This window comes from Mus musculus, chromosome 19 (assembly GCF_000001635.26).
Source record: "Mus musculus strain C57BL/6J chromosome 19, GRCm38.p6 C57BL/6J".
Classification (NCBI taxonomy): Eukaryota; Metazoa; Chordata; class Mammalia; order Rodentia; family Muridae; genus Mus; species Mus musculus.
In genome coordinates this window covers 58,013,784-58,032,825 of record NC_000085.6, presented here as the reverse complement: position 1 = coordinate 58,032,825, position 19,042 = coordinate 58,013,784, and the positions used below count along the sequence as shown (strand labels likewise).

Genomic DNA, 19,042 nt, shown 5'->3' with positions numbered 1-19,042 from the left:
CCATGTGTAATTATGATCCAATGCCTTCTTCGGGTGTGTCTGCAGACAGTGACAGTGTACTCATTTACATAAAATAAATAAATCTTTAAGAAAACAGTGTTAAATAAACAATGGTTTCTCTGCTTCTCAGCCAGACAGTAAAATATTAAGTACAATTTAATACTTATGCATGCTGCTGATACAGGGGGTGCGGATATGACTATAAGGGGTGTCATGGTGAAAGCTGTTTCCTTCCTCCCCGTTACCCTGCCCAGGAGCCACTATAACCATCTTGCCTGCTGCTTATTTTCTCTTTATATACAGGCAAGTGAGGATTCTGCACCCTCCAGAGAGGAGCATGGATGGTTTTCTACAGGACACATGGTGATGCACAGGCTGAGATGATCTCGAGGATTCTTCTTTTCCATGTTCCTCTGTTGCTATGGATATGGCTATTCCCTGTCCACACCAGTCCCAAGCCCATGGACCACAAGGCACACTAGCCTTTTCAATTTCAAGACTCCCACAACAATAGCATTTTGAAACAATCATACTATAATGTCTAGAAATATTTCATTTGACTCAAATGACATTTGCACAGGAATCAAACTTATGTTTAAAATAGACATGATATTGGGCATATTATTTGGCCATATTGATTTGGTGAGAGGGGAGGCAGCAAGGGGGCTCTATATGTTAAGATCTTTTCTTGTTTTTCTGGATGCTTTTATCCTCTCAGACATGGTCTCAATGGATGAAACCAATGTTCTAGTGTCTTAAAGCAGGAAGTGAGTTCCAATCAGACATCATGCAACAGTAGGGAAGATGGTCAGTCGTCAATGCAAATGTTACAAAGCCCCGAGATGAAGCCTCCTACACATACATATGGCACAGGGACCTTCCTGCTTGCACAGCTGAGAGGGAAGGATTCTACGGGTAGACATGCTTAGCAACTGCTTCTTAGGTGTGTTCTCAATACCCCTGGCTGGCCCAGGAAGCCTCCCCTTGCCTGCCCACTCTCTATTATTAGTTAAATTCAAATGTCCTTGATTTATAGGGAAGTGGGTTTAGATAGAAACAGATGATGAAAGATGACAGAGGAAGAGGGTTCTTCTAAAAGGTCATGTGATTCTCCTGTGGGCATATACGTCATTCCTGGGCTCAATGGATCCTGCAAGGTGGCATTTGTCACACTTGCTCATGGCCTGAAGTGTAGAATCCTTATATGTCAAGACTAAATATATTGAAGCAGCCTCCTTTGTAGCTTTTCCTCACATAATTTCACTATGCATTCAGCTACCTCATCACAACTTGTATTAGAGAGTGAATAAAACCTCTCCCCAAAGCTGGTTTGTATTAATCCCAAAGCTCTGCTTCAGTATGACTAAAAATTAATGGTCAGAGTCTGTGTAACGATCCCTACCCTAGTTTCACTAAGGCCGCTTTACAAACTCTCTCTTGGTGATAGTAATTATCTAATTGTTTAAGCCACAAGGAGCCTCTGTCACTGGGCGTGGCCCACTGCACACATCTGGATTAGTGTGCTTTCTTTAAAGACTAGAAGAGGACAATTAAGATATCAACAGCATGAATATAGGTATCAAGAAGGAAGTAGATAAATCTTGGATACTTTTCCTTTGGTCTGTGGTAAATTGGGTATTTTCCCCAAATTCCCAACCAGCAGAATCTAAGACTGAATCTAAGATTGGCCTCTTGTTTGAAAATACAGTCTTAACACTTTGGTTTTGAAAACTTCCCCAACACAGTCTCAGTGTTGAAGCACTGATTCCCAGAGGTGAGGCTTTCAGAAGGTAATTAAATCATAAGGCTTTAAGCTCAGTGGTATAACTCACTGATTAATTCATGGCTTAATGGGCTACTAGGAGGTGGTGGAACTTCTTAGTAGGCCTTCATAAAGTGGCCTAGCTGGAAGAAGAAGGCCACTAGGAGTGTCTTTTAAAGGACATATTTTCTTGTCCTACATTCTTGCCTCCATGGCACCCAGATTGGCTGTACCACATGCTCCTGGTTGTAACCTCTGTTTCACCGCAGGTCACAGCAATGGGACTGGCAATATCGGTGGAGACATACGAAATCATGAGCCAAGTACATGGACGGAGACACCTGAAACTGTGAGCCAAGGACATGGACTGAGACACCTGAAACTGTGAGCCAATACACTTTCTTTCTATAACTTTCCTCAGCTATTTTGTTACAGCAACCAAAAGCTGATGGATGCAAGGGCTTTTCAGAAGCAATTAATTAGGATAATGAAAGAAATCATAGCAGAGTAGATACGACATTCTCTAAAGAGGGAAGGCTGTGCAAAGATAATACAAAGGAAACATAGCTGGTGGGAAAAGGCTGGACCTGGAGAGATGAGAACTCAGGGAATGAATGCTTCTAGTTTGCAGGCAGCCAACTACCAGAGCCAGGAAAGAGACCAGATCTCAATTCTCCTTCAGGACCTCTGTCAACATCTTAATTTCATACCTCTGACCCAGAGAACTGCTGTTTTAAGATGCAAATTTGTGGTAACTTTTTATGGCACCCTTGGGGAACCAATACAGTGTCTTCAGTCCCAAGCCAACTTCTAGAGAAGTTGGGAAACACTGTTTGCCTGCTATCTCCTCCCATTGTTTAGGAAATGACCATGTTGGTACAATTGGAAACAGTGACCAATACAGCACCGAGGTCATTTAGCTACCTTCATTTGAGAAATAAGCAAAATATCAGACAAAAGGGCAAAGGTCATCAGGGAAACTCATATAACTATGAGAGTTTTGTGTTCAGCCTACAATTAATGACATTAATAAACTTGGAAGCCATCACAATTGCTTCTAAGAATGTAGGCACAGGCTATGTTGGATGTGAGGTTCCCTAGGAAACAGATTCTGAGACTTTGAGATGTGTGAAGCTGGGCAAACAGCCTCGGGAGTAGTATCTGTGTAGGGTGAAGGCTACAGCTGGGACAGAGTGGGCAGGCCACCTGTGGTGTGAAGCCTGCTTGGAGTAAATGCTTCTTTCTAAAGGCATTCCAGCTTCCCTATGGAATAAGACATTCCCCAGGATGGGATTGCACACCATTGGAGGAGCAGGTTCCCTGCAGAACGATGGTGCTCTGAGCTGGGAGGATGAAAAGCTCAGTTCCAAAGGGCTTTGCACACCCTAATCCTCTTACAGTATTTGAAATTATAAAGAAAACATCTCGTTACCTGAGAAGGGACTTTAGCCAGGCTCAAGCAAACGGACCTAAGAAGCAGGCAGGTGTAGCCACTTTAATAACTGACAAAATGGACTTCACATCAAAATTAATCAGAGAGGGAGGGAAGAACACTACATACTCATCAAAGGAAAATATCCACCAAGAGTACATTACAATTATAACCATTTATATACTAAACACTAGGGCATCAAATAAATAAAAAGAAACATCAGTCCATCTAAAATCACACATTGACTCTTACACACTGACAAGGGGAGATTCTGATACCTTCACAGATAGGCAGGTCATCCAGACAAAAACTAAACAGAGACATGCCTGAGTTAAATAATGCCACAAATAAAACAGACCTAACAGACATCTACCGAACATTTCTCTCTCTCTCTCTCTCTCTCTCTCTCTCTCTCTCTCTCTCTCTCTGTCTCTCTCTCTCTCTCTCTCTCTCTCTCTCTCTCACACACACACACACACACACACATACACAATGTACTTTCTTCTTATCAGCCCATGGAAATGTCTCCAAAATTGACCAAATACTTGGACACAAAGTAAATCTTAGCAGATATAAGAAAATTTAAAAACACCACTCATCCTATCTGACCACCATGTATTAAAGCTGGATACCAACAACTACAAAACAAAAGAAAGTATATGAATACAAGCTGAATAACCCACTATGGAATGAAGAAATGAGTCAAGACAAGTCAAGAAGGAAATCTCAAATTTTTTAGAATTGAATATAAATAAAAACATAACATGCCAAACCAATGGGACACATTGAAGGTAGTTTTTAGAGGCAAGTTTATAGCACTAAGTGCCTACACAAAAAATTTAGAGAGATCTCATATTAGAAACTTAACAACATACCTACAAGGTCTAGAACAGCAAATAGCCAAAAGGAGTAAATGGTACAAATTAGTTAAACTTGAGGATGAAGCCAACAACAAAGAAACAACAATAAATAGTGCTACACATCCATGAAATCGCGAGTTAGCTCTTTGAGGAAATCAATAACATTAATAAATCCTTAGTCAAATTAACTAAAAGAGAGAGAGAAGATCCAAACAGATAAAATTAGAGAGATCACAACATGCATCAAGAAAATCAGGAGAATCATAAAGATATAGTTTAAAAATCTGCATATTATCATATTGGAAAACTAAAAGAAAATGGATAAAAGTTTGTTAATAGATATGACCCACTGACATTAAATAAATATCAGATAAGCAATTTAAAGAGACCCATGACCCCTAGTGAAATACAATCAGTAATTAAAATTTGCCTAGCTTCCTTCCCCCACTCCCCAAAAAAAAGCCCAGGGCCAGAGTGATTCTGCATAGAATTCTACCAGGCTATCATAGAAGAATTAATGCCAATACTCTTCAAATCATTTTCCAAAAGAGAAACTGATGGAACATTGCCTAACTCATTTTATGGGACCACAATGACCCTGATACATAAACCATACAAAGACCCAACAAAGAAAGAAAATTACAGACCATTTTCCCTTATGAGCAAAGATGCAAACATTCTCAATGAAAAACTCATAGATCAAATATCGGAACATATTTAAAAGATTATCCACTATCATTTTGGATTCCATGTGTGTGCATCTTACTGAATATTTTTGTATCTATACACATAAGGGGAATTGGTCTGTGATTCCCTTTCTTTGTTGAGTCTTTATGTGATTTGGGTATCAGCATCAGGGTGACCATGGCCTCATAAAATGTTTGGCAATGTCCCTTCTGTATGGATTTTGTGCAATAATTTGAGGTACTGGTGTGAAGTCTTTTTGAAAGTTTGGTAAAATTCTGTGCTAAAACCTTCTGGCCCCCGAGAATCTTTTTTTGGGGGGGGGGTTGGAAGATTTTAATGACTGCTTCTCTTTGACTAGGTATTATAGGTCTATTTAAATTATTTATCTGATATTGATTTAACTTTGGCAAGTGGTACCTAATAATAAAATTATCCATTTCTTTTAGATTTTCAAATTTTGGTGGAGCATAGTTTTTAAAGTATGTCCTTATGATTCCCTGAATTTCCTCAATGCCTGTTGTTAGGTCCCCCAGCCCCTTTTTCGGATTTTATTTTTGGTTGGGAGCCTAGCCTTTAACAGATGAGCCATCTTTCCAGACCATTGCTTTTGAATTTATTAATTTAGACATCCTTTCTCCATCTTATAGGGGTTTGTCTACCTTGTTGATTTTCTCTTTGCTTCACTGATTCTTTGTATAGCCCAGTCACCTTCATAGAGGCTTCCTCCCACAGCAGATGGGAGCAAGCACAGAGCCCCACAACCAGACATTACACAGAGAGAGTCTAAATTGGAGGTCTCTAGGGGCCTCTTCCATCAGAGATTGGTGAACCCCATGGAAGAGAAGAAGGAAAGATTATAGGAGTCACAGAGGATGAGGAACATCTGGAGAACATGGCTCACTGCATCAACTAAGCAGGGCTCACATAGGCTCACAGAGACTGGAGTTGCAAGCATGGGGCCTACATGGGTCTGTACCAGGTCTTCTGCATATGTTACCTTGGTGTTTTCTGTGGGACTCCTAACAATGGGAGAGAGCATATCTCTGACTCTTTGCCTGCTCTTGGGACTCTTTATACCTTAATGGGTTGCCTTGTCCAGTCTCGATGAGGGCTTTTGCCTTGCTTGGTTGTCATCTCTTGGAGGCCTGCTCTTTTCTGAAGAGGAAATGGAGGGGGAGTGGACCTGTGGTAGTGGGGAGGTGAGTGTGTGAGGGATCTGAGAGGAGTCGGGGAGGTGGAAACTGTAGTTGGGATGTATTGTATGAATCTATTTTCAATTAAAAAAAAAAGATTATCCACCATGATCAAATAGGCTTCATCCCAGATATGCTGGTGTGGTTCAACATATGTAAATCAATAAATGTAATCTACCACATAAGCAGACTGAAAGACAGAAACCACACAGTCATCTCATTAGACAAAGAATAGGACTCTGACAAAAATCTAATACCCCTTCATGATAAAATTGTGGAGAGATTAGGGATGCAAACATAATAAAGGCAATATGCTGCACATCCATATCCAATCTCAACATAAATGGTGTGAAACTCAAAGCAGTCCCACTAAAATCAGGAACAAGACAAGGCTGCCCACTCTTCCTCAGATCGACGTAACAAGTGCTTGCTGTCTTAGCTAGAGCAGTAAGACAACAGATGATGAAGGGGAAGAGGAGGAGGAAGAGAAGGAGGAGAACGAGGACCTCTGTGAGTTTGTCCAAAGCTGTAAAGTGAGCTCTAGAAAAGCCAGGGTTAACAGAGAAATCCTATCTCAACAAACAAACAAACAAACAAACAAATGAAAACCAAACAATCAAAAATCGTACTACTTCATACTACTTTCAGCCTGACCATGGTAGCACACATCTTTAACCCCAACACTTGGGAGGCAGAGGAAGGCAGATCTCTGGGTTCCAGGACAACCTGGTCTACAAAGCGAGTTCTAGCACTGCCAAGGATACCCAGAGAAACCTTGTCTCAGAAAACAAAACAAAACAAAACAAAACAAAGCACAAACAAAACAAAACAAAACAAAAAATGGAATAATTCTAGCCAAGCAAATGAAAGACTTGTTATGAAACCTTTAAGACAAAAGAAAAAAGAAACTGAAGCCATCAGAGGATGGACATTAATTAATCTGTGCACCAATTAATGCTGTGGTGCATCTGTACATTCGTTTCTCATGGAGTTTGGTGAGGGCGCTCGCTATGCAGCTGCCATCACCAACATCTGGGAAGAGAGATCGCTCTTTAGGACCATAGCTCACCTCTATAATTTTTCTCCTTGAACTAGCAACTCTGATGGTGATTTTTCTCCTTAAGAAAAGACAAAAACTACTTACTGCTAAATCTTCAGCTAGATCAGCAGTCTAAAGAACGGAGTAAGCAGTGCCTGGGATTTTCTTCGCACTTGTTATCCACATAATTCACTGCTCCACCTTACTTTACAGGTCACAGAGCTTCCAGGGAAGGCCATCCCTGTGTGGCACGCGGAACAGTGGAGGCTGAGCTCACGGTAAGACCTCAGGGTTCTAGGAGGCATCAACTTTCCTTTCTCTTTGCCTTTGAGGTCACATTCTTTTCAGAAACTGAAATTTTGTGTCTTTTCTTTTATAAAAACAAGAGTGCCAACTACTGTTTATTGGCATTTATCACCTGCTGGCTGGCTGTGCCTTTGGGAAGACTGAATAGTAGGTGGGTGGGGGAATGTTTCCATCAATGTTTTAAAAGTAACAATTGGCTCCTGTCACTACAAGGAAAGAGGATACACATTGAGGCTGAATTCCAAATTTCAGAGATGGAAACATGAGAGGAGGCAGGGGAGTGCCATATGAGGTGACAGATTGTTCTACAATGTATACAGCCTATCAGAGAAGAAACAAGGGTGGTGTTGCTTAATTCAGATGCCAGATCTGGAACGAGCCTCATATCTGCTGGGACTCTCCTTTATTCAAAATGTATAGAGGCTGAGCACGCTGCTTAACCAGATGAGCCTATACAGGAATAGGCCTAGAGAATGAGCCTATAGAGGAAGAAGCCTATAGAATGAGCCTATAGAGACAGATACTTGAGTCTGGTGCTCACCAGCACACTGGTAAGCACCTCACAAGTGGCCACACTGTTTTAGCATCTATAATCCTGGACACATGTAATCCATTCATTTTGCAGATTCTTAAGTTCAAACTTTGGACACATTACGTTACCATTAGGCACAGTCATGGACGTGACAGACAGGATCTTTCACAGAAGGGAAAAGAATGACTAAGAAACAATGGAGATGTGAGGGCAGCATACTAGGGGAATCTTGGATGACGGGAGGGCTACACTATAAGCGGTGACTAGGAAACACCCCGCAGAAGTCAGGCTGAACATGTCTTAAATGAGGATGCAAAGTCAGATGACATCCTAGAAGCTAGCAGGGAGAGGTAGCAATGGTGTATAGCAAGGACATTAATGGATTGACTTGGGAAATGTGTGTGTGTGTGGGGGGGGTGGTGGTGTGAGAGGGTGTGGTAATATGTATGTGTGTGTATGGTGTGGTGTATATGTATGCATGCTTGCATTTTTGTGTGGTGTGTGTGTGTGATATGTGTGTCTGTGTGTGTGTCTGTATTATTTCGCCAGCTTCATTGTGCTACTTGGTATGCAGGCAGGAGGCAGAGAGGGAGAAAGAGAGCTAGACTCAAGGCTGGAGGACTTCTGAGAGGTAAAAGAAAGGAGAGAAAGTCTCTGATGGGTGTGACAGGGAATCAGACGTACGTAGGTGCAGCAAGACCAGAGTCAGCACTAAGGCAGTGATAATGCCTGTAGGGCCAAGCCTAGGAGGGGAAGATGATCTGAGAAAGCAGGGTAGAGTCTGGGCAGAACACATGGAACCCAGCAAATGGGTCCCACTCCCTTCTGTCCAGGGTTCTAGGGATACCAACCATGAACAGTGGCTTCTGCCCGGACCTGTCAGACTATGGGTAGACCAAAGAGGTTGAGAATATAAGGCTTTCTCTAATGACGGACTCTGTGATCTGAATGCAAGGCAGAGGAGTCTTAGAGCACAGGGCTGGCCCTGAGTGCTAGTTTTGAACAAGTACGTGTGCACCAGGAATGTGAGCGCTAAGGGGTCATGGAAGAGTTATAGCTAGATCTGGTCACTATAGAATCTAAAATAACATGGCTCAGGGACAAGATGCTTTGAGATATGTTGTAGAAAGTGTAATAAACATGAAGGACTAGTGCAGTGGCTGGGAGCTGTCTCCAGTGGGATTGGCAGGGCACTGAGCACAGGCCGAGTGTAAAGGTTGAGACATGGAGACGCTGCCAGCCCGAGGTGACTTAGGCACGCTATGTCTGGTTATAGGCAGGCATCCACTGGGTACAGGCGTGACGAGATCAAGCAGCAATGACAGAGGTGAACTGGGGGAGAGGTCAAAGGAACAGGCTCAGAGACTGTGGTGGTTTGAATAGGAATGCCCCCTCCCATGGACTCACGTGTTTGAATGTTTGCTCCCCAGGGAGGAGCACTATTAGGAGGTGTGGTCTTGTTGGAAGAAGTGTATCACAGAGGGGCAGGCTCTGAGGTTTCAAAGCTCAAGTCAAGCCCAGAGCCACACTGTCATCCTGCTGCCTACGAATCCAGATGCAGAACTCTCGGCTACCTCTCCTGCACCACGCCCTCCTGCATGCTGCCATGCTTCCTGCCACGATGACAACGGACTAAAACCTCTGAGCCAAAGCTGGCCTCAGTTGAATGCTTTCCCTTATAAGAGTTTCTGTGGTCATGGTGTTTCTTCATAGCCATAAAACCTTATGACAGGCACCACCACCACCCCAATCACTCCCTGACTCGGCCACTGGGATCCTGACGCAGGCCCTAGCTGTTCCGTGTCTTCATCTGTGAACTGATAAAATGGTTCCTGCCTACTTCACAGGATTGCTGTGAAGAATAAATAAGCAGATGAAATAAACAGTGAATTTGGGATCCTGCCTGGTGTAGGGAATGCTGAATGTCATGCAACTCTTTACCTTTCTGGGGTGTTTTATGACCCACTGGCAAACGCGCACTTGCACAGCAACACCAGCATGGGGGAAGCTCTTGCAGGCAGGCTCTCAATTCAACGCAATAATGAGCCTGACTCCTGGCTCTGTCACCTAACAGAAAGTGGGATTTCAGGCAAATGGTCAACTCTTTCTAGTCCCAAGAAATTCTACACAAGAAAATAGAGCAATAAAAGTGCCAGTGACTCATGGGGCTTTGCAGAGGCAAGCTACATACATTACACAAATCACCCCCCACCCCCTACACGCACACACTGTGGCACAGAATAGGCATTCAGTCAACTCCTGTCTTATTCTTTTCCCTTTAACCTTCCTGCTTATTATAACTGAACACCATAGTCTTTGCTTTGCTATTCTGACTTCCTTTTCCATATATTCGAGGGAATTAAAATATAAACCTCAACGACATATTGTACTGGCTGGTTTTGTGTCAACTTGACACAAGTTGAAGTTATCACAGAGAAAGGAGCTTCCGTTGAGGAAATGCCTCCATGAGATCCAACTGTAAGGCATTTTCTCAATTAGTGATCAAGGGGGAAAGGCCCCTTGTGGGTGGGACCATTCCTGGGCTAGTAGTCTTGAGTTCTATAAGAGAGCAGGGAAGCAAGCCAGTAAAGAACACCCCTCCATGGCCTCTGCATCAGCTCCTGCTTTCTGACCTGCTTGAGTTCCAGTCCTGCATCCTTTGGTGATCAACAGCAATGTGGAAAGTGTAAGCTGAATAAACCCTTCCCTCCCCAACTGCTTCTTGGTCATGATGTTTGTGCAGGAATAGAAACCCTGACTAAGATACACATATGTTGGCACAAAAACACTTAGAACACTCCCTGTCCCTCTGGAAGGGAATTCTCTTGTTGCCTAATGGCCTCTCTTGACTGTTGACTTTTGCATGTGGAAACTCTGGGTCCTGCTCTGGTTAGGGTCAGGGTTAGCCTGTGCAGGGTAGAGTGCATGAGAGTGAAGACAGTGCAGGGTAGAGTAGGTGAGAGTTAGCCTGTGCAGGGTAGAGTGGATGAGGGTTAGCCTGTGCAGGGTAGAGTGGGTTAGGGTGAGGGCTAGCCTGTGCAGGGTAGAGTGGGTGAGAGCAAGCCTGTGCAGGGTAGAGTGGGTGAGGGGCTGAGGCAATTCAGCATTAGGAAGGAGTGGGTGTGGAACCAGAAAACACAGCACAAGTGAAGACCACAGGAGGGAGTCACTGTGTGCAGAGAAATGGAGTGCACGGTAAGGACCAGCATAATGCCTAAGGTTTTCTCTGCCTGCGAATGGAGTAGCAAAGTTAGGTCCAAACCCAGCCCCACAGGAGATTCGAGACACCCGAGCGGCCAAGACCTGAAACTTGGGAGCGTGAGTGTCTTTCACACTTGAAGAAATGAAGCAAGGCGAGGAGAATATCCCGAGCCCCTCCTCTCCATCCTCAGCACTGCCCTTTGGTTCTGGTGGTCAAGTGGGCAGGGATGACTGCCAGCCCCTGCCTAGCATTACACCTCCAGCCAGGATGTCCTGCCTCTTGGCTTCATATTAAGAGGGTCATAGCTCACCCACAGAGTCTAAACCAGGCTAAGACAGAAACACACACCAATTTCTTCAGTTGTAGCAACTCCCAGCTCTCGAGGGTTCTGGGACCTCAGCTTTCCCCCTTTTATTTACTTCATAAAAGGGGAGTTTGCACCCACTAATCTCTGTAAGTAGGTCCATATTTTCCGAGATCACCTCAAAAGATGACTATTTGAATAAGGTGAAATTATTATTTGTCAGAGAATTTAATCATATTTATTTTTCTTGATATTTTGTGTAAAGTTTCACAGTGCCTTTGGTTAGCAGCATGTAGCTAAGGAAACTTTAGTGTCTTTTTCAGTATTGGTTCAGTTGACTGTTCTTTCTCTAACAACTAAATCTCCTTTGACTCTGAAAGCTACTGTGTGAAGTAATAAGAGGAACAAGAGAATATGACATATTCTCCGACTTCGCAGAGTTAAGACTTATTTGTAGGTACAGTGTAGCTAGCACCCTCCTTCTCTACCGGTGGGCACACTACACCCTACTCTATCTCACTCCCAAATCCTTCCAACTGGAAGAACACTTATATGCATTCACGTGGATGCGGGGTTTTATCATGATGATCATTCATTCTGTACTCACATACTTTTATTCTCGTTAATTAAAGTTAGAAAACACATTGGGCTGACAAGATGCATGCCTAGCAGCATGAGACCGTGGATTCAGTCCTCAGTACACGCACACACACACACACACACACACACACACACACACACACACACAGAGAGAGAGAGAGAGAGAGAGAGGGAGAGAGAGAGAGAGACAGAGAGAGACACAGAGAGAGACAGAGAGATACAGAGAGAGAGAGGCTTTAGCATGGTGGCATAGTCTCTTGATCCCAGCATGGCAGGGGCAGGAAGGGCAGAGGCAAAGGGGACAGGTGGATCCCTGTGAGCTTGAGGCCACCTTGTCTATAGTTCCAGGTCAGCCATAGCTGCACAGTGAGGCTGTGTAGCTGAATAGTGAGACTCTCAGAAACAGGGGAGGGGCTAGACAATCTGGTGACAACCCAACCCCGGGTGCCTTAGTCTCCCTTCTCTAGCGGTTCGGAGTCCATAGCTATGTATGAGTCCCCACATAGAAGAGGTACAATGAAGATGATGAAGGGAAACACATACAAGGAAAGGAAGGACAGATGATGCCACACTAGGGTGCTGTGCGGCAGGCACACCACTGGGAGGTACTGAGCCACAGCAAGACAAGGGAGTGACCAGCAACCCCACAAGGCGGTTTTTGTTTGTTTGTTTGTTTGTTTGTTGCTAAGCAGTAGAAAGTAGAGGAACATATTCAGAGAAATGTACTCTTCTTGGGTTTTAATTTTTTTTCTGGAAAACACAACATGGCTGACCTGTGAGGAGAGGGGTGGGGGAGGGAGCAGTGGGCGGATTGCTCGTAGCCGTGGAGCAGAAGCAGCTCTTGAACTGTGTTTTCTGACTTCCTACCTGTACCTTCTCATGTGAGCTAGGGAAAAGTCACTCGGCAGTGAGAACTGATGGGCAGAAATTAGGTGACAAGAGATGGACTATGGAGTAGCCATCTTGTCACAACTTGCTATAGAAGGACATCAGTTTTGACTAAGGCTTCTCCAGGGGAAAAGTCCAGTTGTGACAGCATCGTCCATACATTCCTGAGTGTCCCTGGTGTCAGGCAAAAATAGCTACCTCTCCGCACCTCAATTTGACATGCAGTTGCCTTGCAGACACGGCTGCATATTCTGATGGAGGGTGTGTGTTGATCTCTCTTGAATTTTGGGCACTGGAGAACATGCACCCAGTATGAACCATTATTGTCACAGGCATCCCAATCAAGCAGATGGTCGGACTGAAGCCGCTATGCTGCAGAGTCTTGGTAACAAGACAGTCATTCAATAAATGTTTATTGACCATGGCCGTTGTGCACGATACTGTAGCCAAGCCAGATTTCCTATTACTCAGTGTGCTGCCCCACGTAATGAGAAAGTTGGTCTTGTTGAATTCCTAATGAAGAGATGGCTCAAATCATACCTCAGAGGTTGCCAAGGATGTAAGGAGCAAAAAGAATTTATCCTGGTTATAGCTGTCTCTACGTATTCATAATTCAGGGAATGAATTCAGTTTCACTAAAACCCCTTCGTCTGTTCACTTGTACATCCACGGCTAAATATCTATCAAGGTCCTATGACATCCTAGCCATTGCTTATGTGCTGCTGGAGACGTCGGCTTTGGGCAACATGAAGGTGGCAGGTTTTGCAGTAAAATGAAGGCTTGTCTTGTAGATTCAGTTGGTTACATAGTAATTAGCACTTACTGAAGTTACTGCAGAATAAACCCAGTCAGACTGTGATGAAAAGGAATTGCTACAATGTAGCTGAAATTACAAAGCATTCATTTCATTAAATCCAGAGCTGGGATTAAGGAAGCCTTGGCCCAGAAGCTACCCCAGAACGAGCAGAGAAGAGGCTGAGCCATCGAGAGAGCTCCTTCAAGGCCCTAGGTTCACTCTTTTCTATCTTACCTTCTGAAGTCCACAGTACCACGCAGAGAGAGCAGAGCAAACCTGGCCCAGCACCTTCTGAGGCAGTGTTCCCAGCAGCATAAGACAGAGGGCCACTGTGGCTTGTGTTCGGCTTACAGGAAATGCTCACTGAGGAGCGAAGGAGCTGCAGAGACCCAGGCTCCTGCTGCTCAGCTGCAAACCCTCAGTGCTCTGCTTCCTAGATTATTTTTAAACTTTAAAAAAGAAAGTCTACAAGAAATCTCCTGAAGAAATCACAAAATGGAAAGCAAAATAAACTTGATCACAACAAAAACCAAACAAATCTAACTACAAAATCTTGGTCATCTAACATAGATGACTTTCCTAAAGTCATCTTTACCCATCCTGCTGTTTAATTTTTTCTTAGCTTTATTCCCATTGCCGGTCTCTGCTCGCAATCTGTTCCATCCCCACTTTGAAACCTCTGATGCCCTCAGCTCTGGAGTGGCACAGCCCCCCAGGCTCTTTGAATAGGGAAACTTACGATGATAAAGGAATATATGTCATGTCATTTCTTGCATCCCCCTTTAAATGCTATGTGACACACCACTTTCATTTACGAAATACTTGTAAATAGTCACTCAGGGGTCCTTATGTGATATCTGTGTGGATAAGAAAAGTGCAGTGAGGAGGACTATGAAATAATGCTCACATGGAACAGTGCGGCTTTGATACCAGAAAAGCAGCATTGTACATACGCATGCATCGAAGTCTCTAGTTACAGCAGGAATTTGGAGAGGGCTAACAATATATTGCTTTTTTTTTTTTTTTTTTTTACAAAAGAAATTTACTGATGCTCTTGTGAATCTTGGAAAACAGATGCATGACTCATGGGCTGACACACTTGTGTGTGTCTCACTACCCACAGGGGCTACATGGAGTCAGGGTGGTGGTGGTGGTGGGGTTGCTGCTGTTCATACACTCGTGTGAAGGTTGGACTCACAGACAATCCCCCAAACTGCTCAAATAGTAATAAAATGTAGTGAGATGAATGTAATGATGGATTTGAGATTAAGAATACTCAACTATGAAAAATTTAAAAGAAACATCAAGATATTAGAAAGCCAGCACAACAGAAATAGGTAGAGAGCTGGTGGCAGCCCATGTGGTGGGTGAGAAGCATGGGCCATGTGTAGCCATGGGTGTAGTCAAACCTTCCACTGGAATTGAAATGTCCTTTTGAGTGAAACATTGACAGGCTGGGAAAAATCTCCACCTTATATTCCTGATTTCCACTCTCCACAGCGCATTTCCACAGAGCCTTAACAGCTGTGTGCAGGCCTGTTCCAGCCTGGCTCCCTGCGTCTCCATAAGTTGGGCCTTTGTCCGTGTTTCTGTCCCACCTGTTGTGCTGCTGCAGTTCCCACTAGCTGACTTCTGGGTGCTGAGCAAGAACCATTTCTGGGATCCTCTACTCAGAGGCAGCCCTCCTGCTTCCACAGTCTTCAGCCATGATTTACTTGTGATGACTGCTTTAGCCTCAGTAAAGGTTCTTCTCTGATGGCCTGCATGCTCACCGAATGGAATTTTCCTCGTGTCAGGATTTGACAACTGTCTCTGTTCTTATGTCATCTCCCATCTATGCCAACAAGTGGTACACGGAAGCCCTCATGCTGACAAGGGGACTCTCATTCCTCCCTGATGTAATATGTATCCCAGGCGGCAGGCTGGTACAGCTGTTAGGATGTTGTTAGGATTCTTTTGTTCATAAGTGGAGTGAAACCCATACCACATTGCGCAATAGACTCCTGATGTGGTCATTCACTTGGATGATCATCAACGTTAACACCAACCAGTGCTCTGCCTCTGACCAAGGGCCTTCAGACTGATTCAATAAAATATAGGAAATATAATCCCGGAGACATCTCGAGGCCTGCCAGCATTCTCTGCTAAATTGGTATGTGTATCCCTGGATAACACACTAGCTGTAGTCATCAGTAATGCCTATTTAAGCTGTGAAACCTCAGAGCACAGGCCAGCGCTAGGATGCTTCTGTCTAGAACCAGTGAGCAGGGTGTGGCCTGTGCAGCTGTAGCCTCTGCTCTGATTATTTGGCTCTTGCCTCAGAAGTTTACCTTAGACTTTCTGTAGAAAATGAAGTGTAGGTCATGTTGTCAAATTTGCAGACTTTTTTTGGAGGTCCCCCAAAGGCTGGGACACTCTCCCAGGACTCTGACTTTGGCTATGACCTGTCATATGACACTGGAGAACAGCCAGGGTGCTTACCACATCCAGTGCTGCAGAGGAATCTGTGGGGAGGTTTGCATAGCTCCCTGCTGCTCTTTGAACACAGAGTCCCAATGTCTAACAACCCAAGAAATTCAGAGGCAAACTAATTTTATAAAGATGAGATAGCACATTGTTTGATGCCTTTCTGGAAGTACTCAAGGGATGGTCACACCACACCACACACACACACACACACACACACACACACACACACACAGAGGAACATTATTCAGTCCTAAAAATAGAATCAGATCTTCTCATTTGTGGCACACGCCAAAACAGAACTCCGAGGGAGCTATGGTAAGTGAAGTGAGCCAGAATGAATACCACATGTTCTCCTTCATATGAGGGTTAAAAAGTTGATCACTTTATTCTGCAATAACAAACCCCACTAATTACAGTAGAGTGAATTATCTGCATGGAGATGACATCTATTTAAACCCAACACTGAAATGGTGAAGGAGAACATGGATCTCATGTTCCAGTCGCTAACTAAATTCTGTCAGGGCTACATGGTAGCTTCCATGTTGGCAGGGTAAAGGTCTTAGGACCAGAGAGTCAACCGAACGAGTGACATCACGGTAAGGAAGGCAAGAGAGTCAAAAACGCTCTGCAACTCCGAGTGTGTGCAGTATTTAAGCTGGCTAAGGACAAGGGGAACCGAAGTGGTCTGGAAGGTTCTCTGCTGTCTGTAATAGACACTAGTGGATGGCATGGTGTGAGAGTTACCAGTGGTATAAACTACTACAGCCAAGACAAGTAAGACACAGAGAGGGAGGATCAGTCTCCTGCCAACTGGGACATGAGGAACATCAAGTGGCTTTAATAAACCACTCCCGGACACTGCAGCGTGAGAGCCATCAGACTGGGGGCAGCAAAGCTAAGTCAAGTGCAGTCACCTTGTGTTAACTACTTCAAATTGCTAGACTTTCCTGAAAACAGAAAGCAGACTAACATACGGTTGATAGAATAGGACATTAAAGCCTTCATGAAATGAGGGCACTTCACCGCATCCAGAAGCAAACAGGCTCCACCTGTCATCCAGATGAGTCCGGTTTAAGGAAGGTAACAGACAAGACACGGGGCAGATTGTGGCATCTCAGCCCAAACAAAAGCCCGATACCCTCCCACCCCCCAAATTTCAGCCTTAGGGTTTGGGCATTTATTCACAGAAACTGAGGTAAAGGACTGGCACATGGTCAAAGAAATTTTTTTAAAATCAAATAAATCTTGCACTTTAGCTTGGATTTAAAATTTGTTTCTAAACAAGCACTTAGAAGCCTTGGGCAGCAATAAGACGGAAGGCAATTTCCAGAGACTAATGGAGCAGCTACAGGGAGTGAGTGGAGATGGGGGCTGTGTAATGAACAGAGCGTTTTCTTTCAGAAGTAGTTATAAAATAGCCCCTCTCTGATGAAACTGCAGGCAAGGACATGCGGGAGTTTCGTTAGAGCCCAGATAAGCTCATGTTTGTGTTACCACAGATTCAGAGGGAGAAGACACATAGAGCGGAAACCAAAGCTAAAGTCTGAAGGACTGAAGGAAAGAGCCCGTCACAGGCCGTCATGGGTGTGTGCCCGGGAATCTAACTACTAAATAGGATAAACGGCAGCAGAGTTTGTGGACTAGTGAGCTTACTTAATGCCAAGTCTTAACTTGGTCCATGGAAAATCTTCATAGAATTTTTTCTTTTTGTCTCTTATGTTAGAAGGGATTTAATTTTTCTAGGTAAACATAAAAGGTAGAAAAATGAAGACTTTGATTAAAAAGCCTATTTCAACACTCTCACCCTCAAATCATTTTCAGTGGGCCCATATAAAAATGATTAAGGGAGCCGGGCATGGTGGCACATGCCTTTAATCCCAGCACTTGGGAGGCAGAGGCAGGTGGATTTCTGAGTTCGAGGCCAGCCTGGTCTACAGAGTGAGTTCCAGGACAGCCAGGACTACACAGAGAAACCCTGTCTCGAAAAACAAAACAAAAAAAGATTAAGGGACTAACACTCTGATTTTAGACAATGACAATTTTTGAGAAATGTCTTTGATTAAAACCATATTTGAAGAAAAAGGAAAATTACCATTGCTGATCACATAACCATGGTATCCTCTCCTGTATGGATAATTAGGATAACTTATTCTGGATTCTGAAATATTAACCGATTTTCAAATTTTGCTTTCATGTTTGCTCCTTAGAATTTTAGAAGGCTTAATAATTTAATCATTCAGTTATTTGATCTGATGTTTATATAATTCCAGAAAGTGATTGTCTTAGTCAGGGTTTCTATTCCTGCACAAACATCATGACCAAGAAGCAAGTTGGGGAGGAAAGGGTTTATTCGGCTTACACTTCCATACTGCTGTTCATCACCAAGGAAGCCAGGACTGGAACTCAAGCAGGTCAGGAAACAGGAGCTGATGCAGAGGCCATGGAGGGATGTTCTTTACTGGCTTGCCTCCCCTGGCTTGCTCAGCCTGCTCTCTTATAAAACCCAAGACTACCAGCCAGGGATGGTCTCACCCACAAGGGGCCTTTCCCCCTTGATCACTAATTGAGAAAATGCCTTACAGTTGGATCTCATGGAGGCATTTCCTCAACAGAAGCTCCTTTCTCTGTGATAACTCCAGCTGTGTCAAGTTGACACAAAATTAGCCAGTACAATTGACCCCTTGTCAACTTGACACACAAAAACATCACTAGTAAGCCTCAACCCTTACAATCTTATTCATCCCCAAGATCTAAATAACTTTAAAAGTCCCACAGCCTTTACATATTCTTAAAATTTCAATCTCTTTAAAATATCCATCTCTTTTAAAATCCAAAGTCTTTTTACAATTAAAAGTCTCTTAACTGTGGGCTCCACTAAAACAGTTTCTTCCTTCAAGAGGGAAAATATCAGGGCACAGTCACAATCAAAAGCAAAAGTCAATCTCCAACCGTCCAATGTCTGGGATCCAACT

The 19,042-nt window shown here is 43.8% G+C and overlaps 1 protein-coding gene and 1 long non-coding RNA gene across 7 annotated transcripts in view; one reads left to right on the top strand and one right to left on the bottom strand.

Moving 5' to 3' along the window:
• Nucleotides 1–18,264, top strand: part of Gm32980 — a 28,896-nt gene extending 10,632 nt beyond the window's left edge. For all 3 annotated transcript variants that reach the window (XR_003952872.1, XR_001782644.2, XR_003952871.1), the window contains exons 4-6: nt 304–2,146; nt 7,187–7,251; nt 9,242–18,264. This is a non-coding gene — a long non-coding RNA (predicted gene, 32980). The remainder of the gene's footprint in view (nt 1–303; nt 2,147–7,186; nt 7,252–9,241) is intronic.
• The window catches only part of Atrnl1 (attractin like 1), a 522,384-nt gene that overhangs the window by 100,518 nt on the left and 402,824 nt on the right, over nt 1–19,042 (bottom strand). The window lies entirely within an intron of this gene.